Raw genomic sequence first — 13,316 nt, forward strand, 5'->3', positions numbered from 1 at the left:
TCTTTTGTGCAGTCTTATTTCTTATAAACATTAATCAAATTTTTTTTTTTTTTTTTTCATTGACAATAATTGGAGTTTTCCTTTCTGAAAGTTCTTTAAGTAGAGAATTATATAATCTGTCTCATTACAATTGTCATGTCTTGATAAGAGGATAGTGTTTTCAGACTATTTTGATTAAAAATTAGGCAAAATGAGTGTTGTACTTCTTTTTCACAAACAGATTTTTGTCTTATACTATCTCTATCTCTGTGTTTGTCTATTTTTCACAAAAAAAAAAAAAATGTGTATTTTTCTAAGATTTTTTTTTAATCTGGGGTTTGCTTTAAAAATCAGACATATTTTTACAAACAAAAATAAATCAGACCAGTAAACAAGCATTACAGATAAATTTAATGACAAATTAATGAGAGTTTAGTTATGTTAATGTCTACAAAAGATTAAGGGACCAGGAAAATGTGACTGCTCCACTAGATGTACAAATCTGAAGTGACCACTTGTTCAGGTAACAATTTATCAAGGTTTGACTTTATTAACTTTAAAAAAAAAAATTTAAAAACCAATGGGATCGGTAAAATTTCAATTCTAAAAACTTTAAATTAAAATTTGAGTAAAAAGCTACTCTTTAAAATCCGACTTCGAGTGAGTTAAGAAGACAAAAAAAGAACGAAAAGATGCTATACTTTCATAATTTTATTAATTCGATTTCCCAAATGCATTTCGCAACGCCTCATCAGTGGGTAGTTGAGTTTTGGTAACCTCCGTTCCTTTTATGCTGGATGATGTTTTCCCAGCATGCATCTATCTGCATACCGTCATTCAGATTGATTAAATTTGCATATTCTTTTATACAAAAATGGACCTCAAAAAAATAGTGAATAGGACATCCTTACAAGAAGACATAGATAAAGAAATAAAACAACTTTTTAAAAAATATTTATTGAATGATTATCCAAAGAATCTATTATGTAAGTGGTACAATCAATTTGTAAATTACAGATATAATGTAAAGAATCATATTGATAATATTATATATGTTAAATTTCCGTATGTACATAAACTTTATGAGAGATATAAATTAATTTTTAAACAGTATTCTATATGTATCGTGGCAAAACAAAAGAACAAATTGTTGAATATAGTTAATGTCATAAACAAAGATGATGCCACTATGTTAAACAAACTTGATGTTGCAGGTGTAATTTATAAATTATCTTGTACTTGTCCACAAACGAAGTCTTACGTCGGAGAAACCGGAAGGAAGTTAGAAGTACGTTTAAAAGAGAACGAGGCAGCAATAAGATTAAAAAGAGAAGAATCGCCGTGGTACCTACATTATAAAAATAATTTTTGTAACATAGACAGAAATAATATAAAAATACTTTATAAAGAAGAAGATTGTTTAAAACGTAGAATAATAGAACATTTTTGTATAAAAGAATATGCAAATTTAATCAATCTGAATGACGGTATGCAGATAGATGCATGCTGGGAAAACATCATCCAGCATAAAAGGAACGGAGGTTACCAAAACTCAACTACCCACTGATGAGGCGTTGCGAAATGCATTTGGGAAATGGAATTAATAAAATTATGAAAGTATAGCATCTTTTCGTTCTTTTTTTGTCTTCTTAACTCACTCGAAGTCGGATTTTAAAGAGTAGCTTTTTACTCGGATTTTAATCTAAAGTTTTTAGAATTTATTAACTTTGATAAAGCTATATTTAACATAAGGAAAATTGTTTTAAATGAAATCAGATAGAATTGTTATTATTAATTACATTAAAAAAAATAGTAAGTTCACAGTTATTCAGCACAGTTAACAAAGAAATTTCACAATTTTCAGATCAAAATAATTTTGAACACTTTCTTGGTGTTTTATTTCAAAATACAGGGCAAAAACACTTCTAGATTTTTCTTTTATTGTATATTTACTTTGTTGATAAAAGTTATTGAAGATGTGTATCAAAATATCAGTTCAAATATCAATACGGAAAACATCGAATTCTCAAATAGAAGTGCTAAAGTAACAACATGGAAGCATATTCTTTTTAATTAATTGAAAATTAATTAATTACAATTAAACATGTGATTTTAACTTACTTTTTAAATTGGTTTAAGATTATTTGATGATAATAGGTTTCCTTCTCTCTGTCACTGTGTGTATGTTTGGGTCTGTCTGTGTACATAGACAAGTAGTATTGTCTGTTATATATTTCTGTCTAATAATTACAGTTAAAAATAAATAACAAATTGAAGAGTAATATAAAATACTTTTAAAAGATATTAAATAATTTATTTTAAAAAACAATCCAGTTGAAGAATTAAACATATTTATAAATAAATATACATAGTTTTAAATATAGTATTAACATTAGGAAATTTATTTATATGTACCCTAGATCAGGGGTTCCCTGTGATAAGGCTTTATCTGACTTGCATTGCTTCTAGATGATTAAAAAATAATTGCAAGTTAAAAAAGTATTTTACTTGCATTAAACAATTGAAACTGAAGCCAAGGAGAGTAAGCAATAGGGCCATATTTACTTAAGAATAGAGATCCCATTTTCTTAGAAATCCAAAACTTGGATTGTATTAAAATTGCACAAAATGTTAGGATTCATGTATAGTTTTTAACAATAGATAATAAAGGAACATAATATTATGAAATATTTTTAAAAAGTAAAATAATTCTTTAAATATTACTGAAAAAAATATGAAAATGGATATATCGGTATATGTATTTTTTAATTTGATGATGACAATAAGCTTAAAGTCGGAACAGATTAACCCTATGTTTGGAGCAATGTAGTGACTACCAAGTATATTTTTTTGACATTCTCATTACTTTATGCAATGGTGATCTCATTACAAAGCTTTGTCAATTTCACATAATGGAAAATATTCTAAATTTCAAAGCATTTTGTGAACTATTGTTCAAAATATTTTTCTTAAATAAATACAATGTGTTGCTTTTTATAAATAACTTTTTATTATTTAAAAGTTAACTTAAACATTTATTGTTAATTTTACTTGGAGCACTATATTTTATACTATTTTCTTTTTATTTTTGTCCCTTTTCTAAAATTTCATTCATAGCATTTCTTTTCTTTCTTTCTCTTGTTTCATTTAGTAATAAATTTTTAAATTTTTGGCTCTTGTTCAATTTATCTTATCTTGCTATGGAACAATGTTTAATTTGTCAAAAATTTTGCATATCAAATTTTAATGAATATAAAATATTCTTTAAATTAAAAAATGTCGTATAAATTTATTTTTGTGTTAATTACTACAAGTTTCTAAAATGCTAACACTTAATTATGATTTGTATCAATTTGTTAATACAAAACATGACTATTTTTTCAGAGAATGCAAGATTTTATCATGATATTGTATTATGTAACAGGAGATACATATGTAAATTTAATCAAAATAAATCAAAGAATAACAATATAATTAAGAACGAAGTATTAATAAATTAATTAAAATTAATTTATTAATATTTTTGTTATATATTTATTTTATTAATTACTGTTGCTTGTATATTTTAATGTATTTATAAGAAAAACAAAAACATTTTTTTTTAAATTATAATTCAAAATCACAATAACTAATGACAATGATACTAGGGGAAAACAGTTATACTCCAATTCACTTACTAATTTTAATGTGGCCCTAATGATATAATAACAATGTGTTGTTTAATATGACCTCCATTCGGTTACTTTTAATATTAACCCATTATCAAGTTTTCGCATGTTTTATAATTTGATACGTTTATCCTGTTGTTTAAATTTATAGATTTATAATTCCTAGCAACCGAACTGTATTTTAATTTTATAGAATTTTTTATTTTATTATGGAAACTCTTATATTAAAGTTCTTACTGTTCTTATTTTTCTTAAATTTAGAAATTGTTCTCTTTATGAAGTTAAATTCTCTCATAAAATAATTAGTTTGATATAGTTTTAATAAATTGCTTGTATTTTAAAGGAAAAAGTGCTTTGTTTATTTTAATATAATTTTACCAAACCTCTGTTGTCAAAGCAGACTCATTGTTGTGTTTCTTGTATGAATCAATAGTACTTCCAGCTGTTGTTTTCTGGATCATTATAATTTAAAATATTTTAAAAAATATATTTAAAAAATAATTTAGATTTATATAGCAAATTTAATTATATTTTATTGAATTTTATCATTAAAATAATATTCGTATAAAAATTCTTAATTGAAAATTAAAACAGAAAAAAGTAAATTTATTTGGAAATTCTATTAAGTCATATCTTCAGAAAATAAAACATGTTTAAGCTCTGGACATAGCAGCTACTTACTTTAATTTTTTTAAAGTAATTTCATTGACAGCATCCTGTCTTCTCTTTTAATGTATTAATAGTATTTCTAACATTGTCATGATTCATAGATTGTGTAGTACTACTCACTTTACTGATTGATGTATGATGAGATGATAGATCTTCGGTAGAATTACTCTATTAATCTGACGTACATAATTTTTGTGTTATAAAATTTTTACGCAAAGTTTTCATTTGTCCGAAATTCTAGAAGATAATACGACAAAAATGAACTATCTAATTATGTGAATGTGTAGTTTTTCAATATTATTTCATATTATAGCTAGAGTTGAAATTAGCAAAAATATATTTTGTTACATACAGATATATAATAGAAAAGAATAAACTACAGTTTAATGGTCCAAAACCTGTATATTTTATATTGGTGTTGATGCGAGTTTGGTTTTGAGAGAGGGGGAGACTTTCTAAGAAAGCAGAAACATAAGTACACATTTAATTATAAAGAATAGTGAATTATGATGATGATGATTAAAGCTGTTTATTGAAATTTTTATGTATACACACACAATTTTATATTAAAAATAACTAAATATATATATAAAAACATTCATTTGAATGGGGTAGTTCTCATAGTTCAATGGAATTCTGTGTGAAATTCTGATAAATTTAGTCATGACATGAGAATATTATTAAATGGAAAGCGTATTTTATTTTATTTATGTTTTGCCAATTTTAAATTTATGAAGTTTGTAACATGATGAAGAAAACTTTTATATAAATTATAGTTAAAATTAAGTATTAATTGATACTTCTAGTTTAAATTATCAGGATTAATGCTGTTTTATAATAATTACTTATTTTGTGAATATGCTGATGATTTCTGTTGGTTGATTTAAATTTTTAGGCACGATATAATGCCTGAAATATAACAATATTGGAGAAAATGTAATTTTTTGAGATAAAAATCTAAATTTCTAAATTATTTTCAATTATTTATTCTTTGACTTTCTTTGATGAGACATAATAATTAATATTCAGAAAAACATAAATGTACAATTATACCAAATTTAGCATTTGATATTTTGAAAGTTTAAAATGTAAATAATTAACCAAGATTGCATATGAATTGTGTACAAATGAAATTCAGTTTTTATTGTATATATAGCCATATAAAGATTAATTAATTTATGTCATAGCAGAATGTTATATTACTAAATTTTATTTTCTGAAAAAAATTATATTTAAAATGAACAAAATTCAGCTTGATATTTAAATGTAAAGTCAAAATATCTGCTTATTAAGAAAGCAAAACCATTCATTTATCTAGAAACATTTTCAGTCCTTATTAGACCATCATCAGTTACCAAAGAACAGAACTACATTTGAATTGTAGAATGGAAAAATATAGAATAGAATTTTAAACAAACAAATCATCAAACACAGTTTGAGTATTGATAATTGGCATATATAATATATAGTGTGATTCTGATAGAACTGAACCCAATATGTTGGTTATAATTCACAAATAAATAAATGCAAAATATTCAGATTTGTAGGATAATTACCTTGGTTTGTGCCAAACAGGTACTCATCACAACTGCAAGAAGTAAGTGACTCCCGCCCTCTGAGAGGCACATTTTGATTTGGCATGTCATGCTTTTTCTTAATGTGTGTCAAAGTCACACTATCAATGTTTGAGAAAAAATTTCCAAGCTAAGAATTGACAAGGAACTATATAAAATATAGCTTTACTAGAAAATTTTTTCAGAGCTTTAGATCCATTCTTAAAGAAACAGAAGTTTGCAAATTCTTTATAATTTTTTTTCGATACAAAATATTTTGTTCATTTTGTGTTGAAAGGAGTAGTTATTATTTTTTCATAAAGTAGGTTTTAACAATATGATTTTCTAAAAAAGTTGTAACTAAATCATTTGATATTAATTAACATAATTTAATTAGATTGAATGATTTAATAAAATTAAGCAAATTAAAAAGAGCATATAATTCAATTTATAAATGAATCAAAATAAAACATTGAAGTAAAATATATTTTTATCTGTTCTCAATTAGTTAAATGAAAATATGGAAACAAAATTTTGTTTTACTGTAAAGATTATAGAATAATAATTTAGAAAAAACTTAAAATTAATTCTGACACAGTTTGTCAACATTTGATATCAATTTTGTTTTATATAGATCCTGAATTTTTAGTATATAAATTGATAGCTTTTCTGTAAATATTTGAAAATTAAACTTTGTAGTACATGTAGTGATACATTAAAAAATGTAAAATGTAGTTTAGAATAAGAAAGAATGCTGAAATAAGACACCATATGATTTAGGCAAATACCAATTTCATTATTTTAATGCTAAAATTTTATTTAATATATACATACAGTTTTCTGCAGATGGCAACAGGTGCCACACCCCTTCACTCTGATGTGTTCTCATTTTATTGCTATGGAAACAGAATGTTTCCTGTTTCAAACCAATTCCTATTTGAACTGATTTTTGTTAGATTCTTGCTATATTTTTAGTTATACTTTTCTTGGAATTGATTCCTAATTTAATTCTTAATAATGTTTGTTGTTCATCTTTTCCATTAAAAAATGAACTTGGTGATCAATACATCAACAATTAAAAAATATCATTTAGTAAACAATTCGTATGTTTTTCCATGAAATAGAAATTAAATTTTCAGAACTTTTCTAAAAAATCTAATTGTTACCATTTTACATGAGTGATTTGAATGGATGCAAAACTGAGAAATGCATTGTAAACAGTTATGATACTCGTGTAGTTATAATTAAATAGCAGAAATCAAGTTGTTTAATTGTGTTACTTTTATTAAAAAGATCTTTCAAAGTAAATAAATTAAATGCCTATTAAGAACTGAATTGGTCAAATAAGAGACTTTAGTGCCAATTTCTGTTTCAGTATTATGAATCAGATAAATTATTCAATTTAAATTGAATGTACAGTACAATTAGCTTCATTATATTTAATACAGTGAAAAAGTAATTTATAATTGATGTTTTAATGAAGCTGCACAAGAAAATAAAAATTGCCAATGACATTAATGTTTTCTTAAATCTAATTTGATTGGCTAAAGTGTTTTTATAAAGGGAATTGATAAGTAGGAAAGGGGAATGTAAGTAGGAACAAAAATACTAAAGGAAAAAAAACAACTTTAACAATCAAAAGAATAAATGCAGACAAGTAATTTGTACATATTCAATTATTTTAAAATATGATTTGTAAATATACAGTAACTCAGTATAAAATGGTCAGATCATTAGTGTAGCATTGTCAGCCATCCTCTTTGAGTATTGCTTTTGATCTACTATCCTGTCTGCCCAATAATACTTAAAACTGTTGGGTTGGTTGAGATTCTGCTTTTTCTCATCTGAGAAGATTACTTTTCATCATCCTCTTCTCCTCTTCCAAAGTTATTTTTGACAAAATAATTGGGCTTGTTTGTGCTGCTTCTTGAGTTGGTTGCTAGTCTTCATTTTGATGACATTGTGTGCTGTTGATTTTCTGCAACTCAACTTCAATTCATTTTTGATTTTTGAACAGATGTCTCTTCTTTTTCATGCCTGTCATTCCTTTGGTGTTGTTGAATTCTTTCATCCACTGTTTCATTTTCTTGTTTGTTGATTTTTATTAATTGAGATATTTTGAGATTGTTGAGTGAGATCTTCCCAAATATATAGTAAGGAGTCTACATTTTTATTGTGATTTAAATATTTTTTTTTTTTAAGGACAACTGGTCTCATCTTTACGGGAAAAAAATGGACTTCTTAATATTAATATTTGTTCCTCTGAATTTAACACAGAGTCATCGCATCTAAGTGTTTTGATTATATGGGCGGCATAGTTAAAGTTACAATGATCCTTGATGGATGTATTATATTTTATTATTAATTTACTTTAAACATACCAGATTATTTTGTATTTATCATTTTTTTAATAGCAAATCGCATGTTAATGTTATATTGTATAACCGTTTATTTGAATTTTGTTTGTGTTTTTCGAATTTCTCGTTCGATTCAGGGGAATAACTGAAGATGATTGCTTAATGCATTTGAAAACATTTTTAAGATATTAAAGAGTTGTGCTGGACATTTGAAAGGTTTTTGTTTTTATTGTTTTGATTATATTCTTCATTAGTGAAATCATTTAAATAATATACCCAAAGTCAGTAAAAGGGATAAAATTATTTAATGATGTGAATGTATAATTTGTGTAATTTTTTCATTACATACATCCAGTTTTCAAGTAAATGTGCTACAATTTTATATTAATACAAAGTTTCATGTTAAAGAATAAAATGGATTTTATATCTTAATAAAAAAATTTATTTTATATTATCTTATTATATTTAAACTAGTGCTTGCTTTTTGATTAATTGAATAATATTGATTCATTAATTTATAATTTCAGATATTAATTTAAATTTCAATAAAAACTTAAGCATATTTATCCATATTTTAGATTACAGTTATCATATACATATATTTTTAACTGAATTAAAAGAAACTTCATTTGAGTTTAGTCAAGTTTAATTACACTGTTTATGCATTTCTTTACAAATCATGTGTTTACATTTACTGTAATACAAATTAATGTCAAAGTGTAAACAAATGATTTTTAGAATTTCTTTTTGTAAATTTTAAAAATTTACAATTAAGTATTAAGTATTTAAAAGTATCATTGAAACAGTTCTGATATTAAAGTTTCAAGTTACATATTCTAAAAAAATTTACTAAGTGTAGAATTTCCCCAAATAAATTAAATAAAATTTAAAAGTTATCTATTAATTCAATATGATATATAATTTGGCCTTCAGTGGAAATGGTATTCCCATAAATATTGTTTAATTACTGTTTTTATTTAATACTGTAGAAAAATAATCCGTGTTTTAATTTAAAAAGTCATTTATCCTCAACATATGTGCTATATTAACTTGTTCCCTTAAGATGGCAATTTAAATTTCCAGGAATAGATTTGCTTTACTCCACAGACTGTATATAGTAATATAATTTAATTATTTAAATAAATATTCTTGTAGTTTATTATTGTTACAGAAACTTAGAATCTCTCTTATTTAAAGGTCGTTCTTTATTCTGGTTAAAATACGTGTAAGATATAAACTTTTGACTTTAAATTGGTATAGCAATTTGTATTCTCTCCTGTATTTTTATGTATTATACATCAATTATTAATGTTAATAATTCAAAAACTGATTAAACTTATAAAATAGGTCAAGTGAATAAGAAATGACGCACTGTCTTACGCCTAAGATGCTTTCTAATTAGATTCAAATCTTTATACTTCAAATTAGGTTAATGGCTTAATTATAGATTTTTATGTGGTGTAGCATTTTAAAGTAAATATATACATTTATATTAATGCACAATATATCTTATTATGTAGAAAATATATGAGTTTTTACCGATTACTATAAACATGTCAATATATCATCTACTTATTCTTCATTAAATTCATATAAATGTCTAAAAATATTACAAATAAAATATGTTATAATAATAAACTGAACTAACCAGTGCGCATTATGTAAAAAATAATTACATAATACTAGTTTAACTTGTTTGCCGGCCTTTGGTTTTCTCTGTTTCATGATGAATGATTCCTAAACACTTTGCTGGCTATTTCCAATATTTCATGAATTGTTTGGTACAAAAGTTAAAATTTTTAATTTATTTCAAAATAAAATAGTTTTTTCAATTTTTAAACATCAAATTCAGAATTATTGTTGTAATTTATTTTAGTAAATTTATTGAAAATATATGTAGATAAAAGATCCCCTGATGAAACTTACATTTGATATTGTTATTTTGCTTCAGACTAAGAGAATTTTTGCAGACAGTTTGTAGTTTCTTTGACAATTACTATTCTTTAGATTTATATCAGTATTGGACCATTAAGCTGAAAATATACGAATAATTAAATATTAACCTAATATTTTTGTTTTAAATTTATATAATCTTTTATATGATTCTTATTTAAATATAAATGTTAGAAATTTATGATCTAGCCTATTTAAAACTTTAATTATAGTTGTACTATAAATCTAATTCATCAGTAATGATTAATATATATAAAATTTTATATTTTAATTAACATTTAAATATGTGTTTTTAATAAGAAAATATCACAGAAGATCCAAATAATAAAATGAAAAATAGTTTGTTTGTATGTAATAATACGTATGTTCAGTTTAGCTTAAAGATCAGCTGTGTGGTATGTTAAGAAAATTTTGGAATTTCTATTTATTGTTAGTTATAACTGCCTTAAAGAAATCATTGTATTCAATATTATACAGTATAAGTCTAAGTCTCCTTTCAGTTTAGACAACTAAAAAAGTTTATTAATAAACGATGATTTACTTTATCAATCAACAACTGCAATTAGACATATTTAGGAGTGAAGAAATTGTTCTTATGAGATTGATTTATACATTTAAATATGTCATCTGGACCAATGTTCTTCAAGCATTTTTAATCACTAGAATACTTCCTCAGGACCATGCTTTTAATGAATTATGTATCAGACACTTTTAAAATATGCAATAATCTTAAGATTTTAAATATAGTATATAAAAATATAATCAGAATTATAAAAACGTGTAAATAAAAATATGTAATAATGAAAATTATACTCGGATTTAAAAATTAAATGTTTTAAATGAGTTCTTTGTAGAAGTAATGACTGTATTTAAATTATAGAAAAAATATGTAAAAATAAAATATATCATGCCATACATTATTGAAAATAAAATTTTAAACTAGAATAAAATAAAATTAAATTGAAAAACAACGATTAAAAAAATTTATTAAGTAAAAATAATTATGATAAATAATTTTTATATACTTTACTCTCACTTAAATTCAGAAGAGAGGAATTTCTTTGAAGTATTTTATTTAATGTTTAAATAAAATATTCCAAATAAATAAATTTAAATATTAGAAGTAAAATTTTAACTTTTTAAGTAGTTTTGATATAAATTAACAAATAAAAATACTATGATTATCAATTTTGGCATCAAAATTAACCATAATAATAAGTTAAAAGTGTTAAATTGATAACTACTTAATAATAATTGTTATAATCTAGGATGTTGAACTTTCGGACATTTTTAATTAAAAACATGAGCTATTTTTCCTTATTACGTTATCGCTAAGGAATCTCTTCCTTATTTCAGTTTTCTGGTTTAGTCTTGATGTGACATTTGAGTAGGTTAATTGTTGGCTGCTTTTATTACAGGAATATCATGAATAACATCTATTATTCTTTCTTGCTCCTTTTGTGTGATAATATGATGTATAGTTTATTTTTATACACATTATATGATACAAATCTTTTGTAGTTTAAATATAAACATACATTTTTTTCAAGGAAACTATCATTTTATTTTGCATTTATTATAAAAATAAGTTTGCGTCACTGTTTTTTAAGGTAACAATAATTAATTCTTACATAATCTCTATAGTATGTGTATTTTAGAAAATTCAATAAATCAATCTGAAAAAATGAGACTTATTAATTGTTAAAATTTGACTAGTTGTAATTAATTGTTTAATATAAAACAAGTTGTTGATTATAAGTGTGTGTGTGTGTGTGTATAATATTCCACAGTGTACATGTACATACAGCATATGTGCATGTATGTATGTATACGTATATATGTATATATGTGTATATATATATGACACACAATTTTTACTTAAAATAAATAAATTTAGTTGTAAAAATATCTTCTTTTGCTTTATAAGTGTAACCCTAGTGTACTATAAAAGTGACCTACTTTCTATTTTGATTATAGCAAATAGGTGATTTCAGGTCAGTTTAACTTTGCCCTATAATTCTTTTAGCAGTTTCTGAAAAATTAATAGATCATTTTAAATTGATAAGAAATGAATTAGCATTTTCTTATTCTCATGTATCCAATACTACAAAATTAGAAAATTTATTTACTTTCAGGAAGTGTGACACAAAAAACAAAGTGGTTTTTAACTAGAGTAAGATATAACTGGTCTGAGTAGTCTGATATAAATATAAACAGTAGAAATAATTATAGCAATAGTCTTTGTAGATTTATAACAATAAACATTTTATGCTGGACAATGTTTTACAAATACAGTAGAGCATCGATTATCCAAACACTGATCAACCAAAACATTCGTTTACCAAAAGTGTTCCAGTCGGACTGTGTCGGGATGTGTGTCATGCTGAATCGAACATTTTTTATACTAGATTAACTTCTAAAGTATAATTTTTTTTGTTTTTATATTTTTCGATATATTTATTTTGTTTGTACAAAATAAAGAAATAATTTTTAACAATACTATAGCCACAATTATTATAAAAATTTTCATTAAGCTTAACATTGACAAAAATTCAATGCGAAGTGACACACAACGGAGGAAAATTTCAGTCTGGGATATATTAATATACTATTATTGGGATATACTAATATACTATATTGATAATGTATTTTTTTGTACATAATCAGTTATCCAAAAAATCGATTTTCCGAACAACTCCAGTCCCCAATTTATTTGGATAATCGATGCTCTATTGTATTAAAAACTTCAATATTTTGTGGTAGATAATACTAAAAATCAAACACAAATTAACTTTATTTGCTTTAAATTAACGACTATTTATTTCAGCAAGAAGTGCTTACGCTTATAAATTTTATGAAATAATTTAAATTATATGATTAATATATTATTAAATCTCATTTATTTATTATATTTTTAATAGTGTATTTGTCTTATTTACATTCATAAGCACAAATCAGAGTTTTACATTTTAATTGCATTAAAATCTGGTTATCTGGTAATATTACATTATCATTGTATTATTACCAGATAACATTATCAGAATTATATTCTGATAATCTGTTTATATTATTTTATAATCAGGAGTGTGTTTTTTTTGTCATGTGCATGATTGGTCAAATTATACTTGAAAATTTTA

The 13,316-nt window shown here is 23.9% G+C and overlaps 1 protein-coding gene and 1 long non-coding RNA gene across 2 annotated transcripts in view; one reads left to right on the forward strand and one right to left on the reverse strand.

Annotated features, from left to right (window-relative positions):
* The window catches only part of LOC136969149 (ceramide synthase 6-like), a 58,604-nt gene that overhangs the window by 10,555 nt on the left and 34,733 nt on the right, over positions 1-13,316 (forward strand). The gene's annotated exons all lie outside the window — the stretch shown is intronic.
* Positions 10,178-12,440, reverse strand: LOC136969153 (uncharacterized). The gene is made up of 3 exons (XR_010879778.1): positions 12,309-12,440; positions 12,139-12,211; positions 10,178-10,259 (listed from the first exon to the last, which is right to left on the reverse strand). It is a non-coding gene; the product is annotated as an uncharacterized lncRNA (long non-coding RNA).

Source organism: Centruroides vittatus, unplaced genomic scaffold, assembly GCF_030686945.1.
Source record: "Centruroides vittatus isolate TY-2023 unplaced genomic scaffold, ASM3068694v2 contig_1743, whole genome shotgun sequence".
Lineage (NCBI taxonomy): Eukaryota > Metazoa > Arthropoda > Arachnida > Scorpiones > Buthidae > Centruroides > Centruroides vittatus.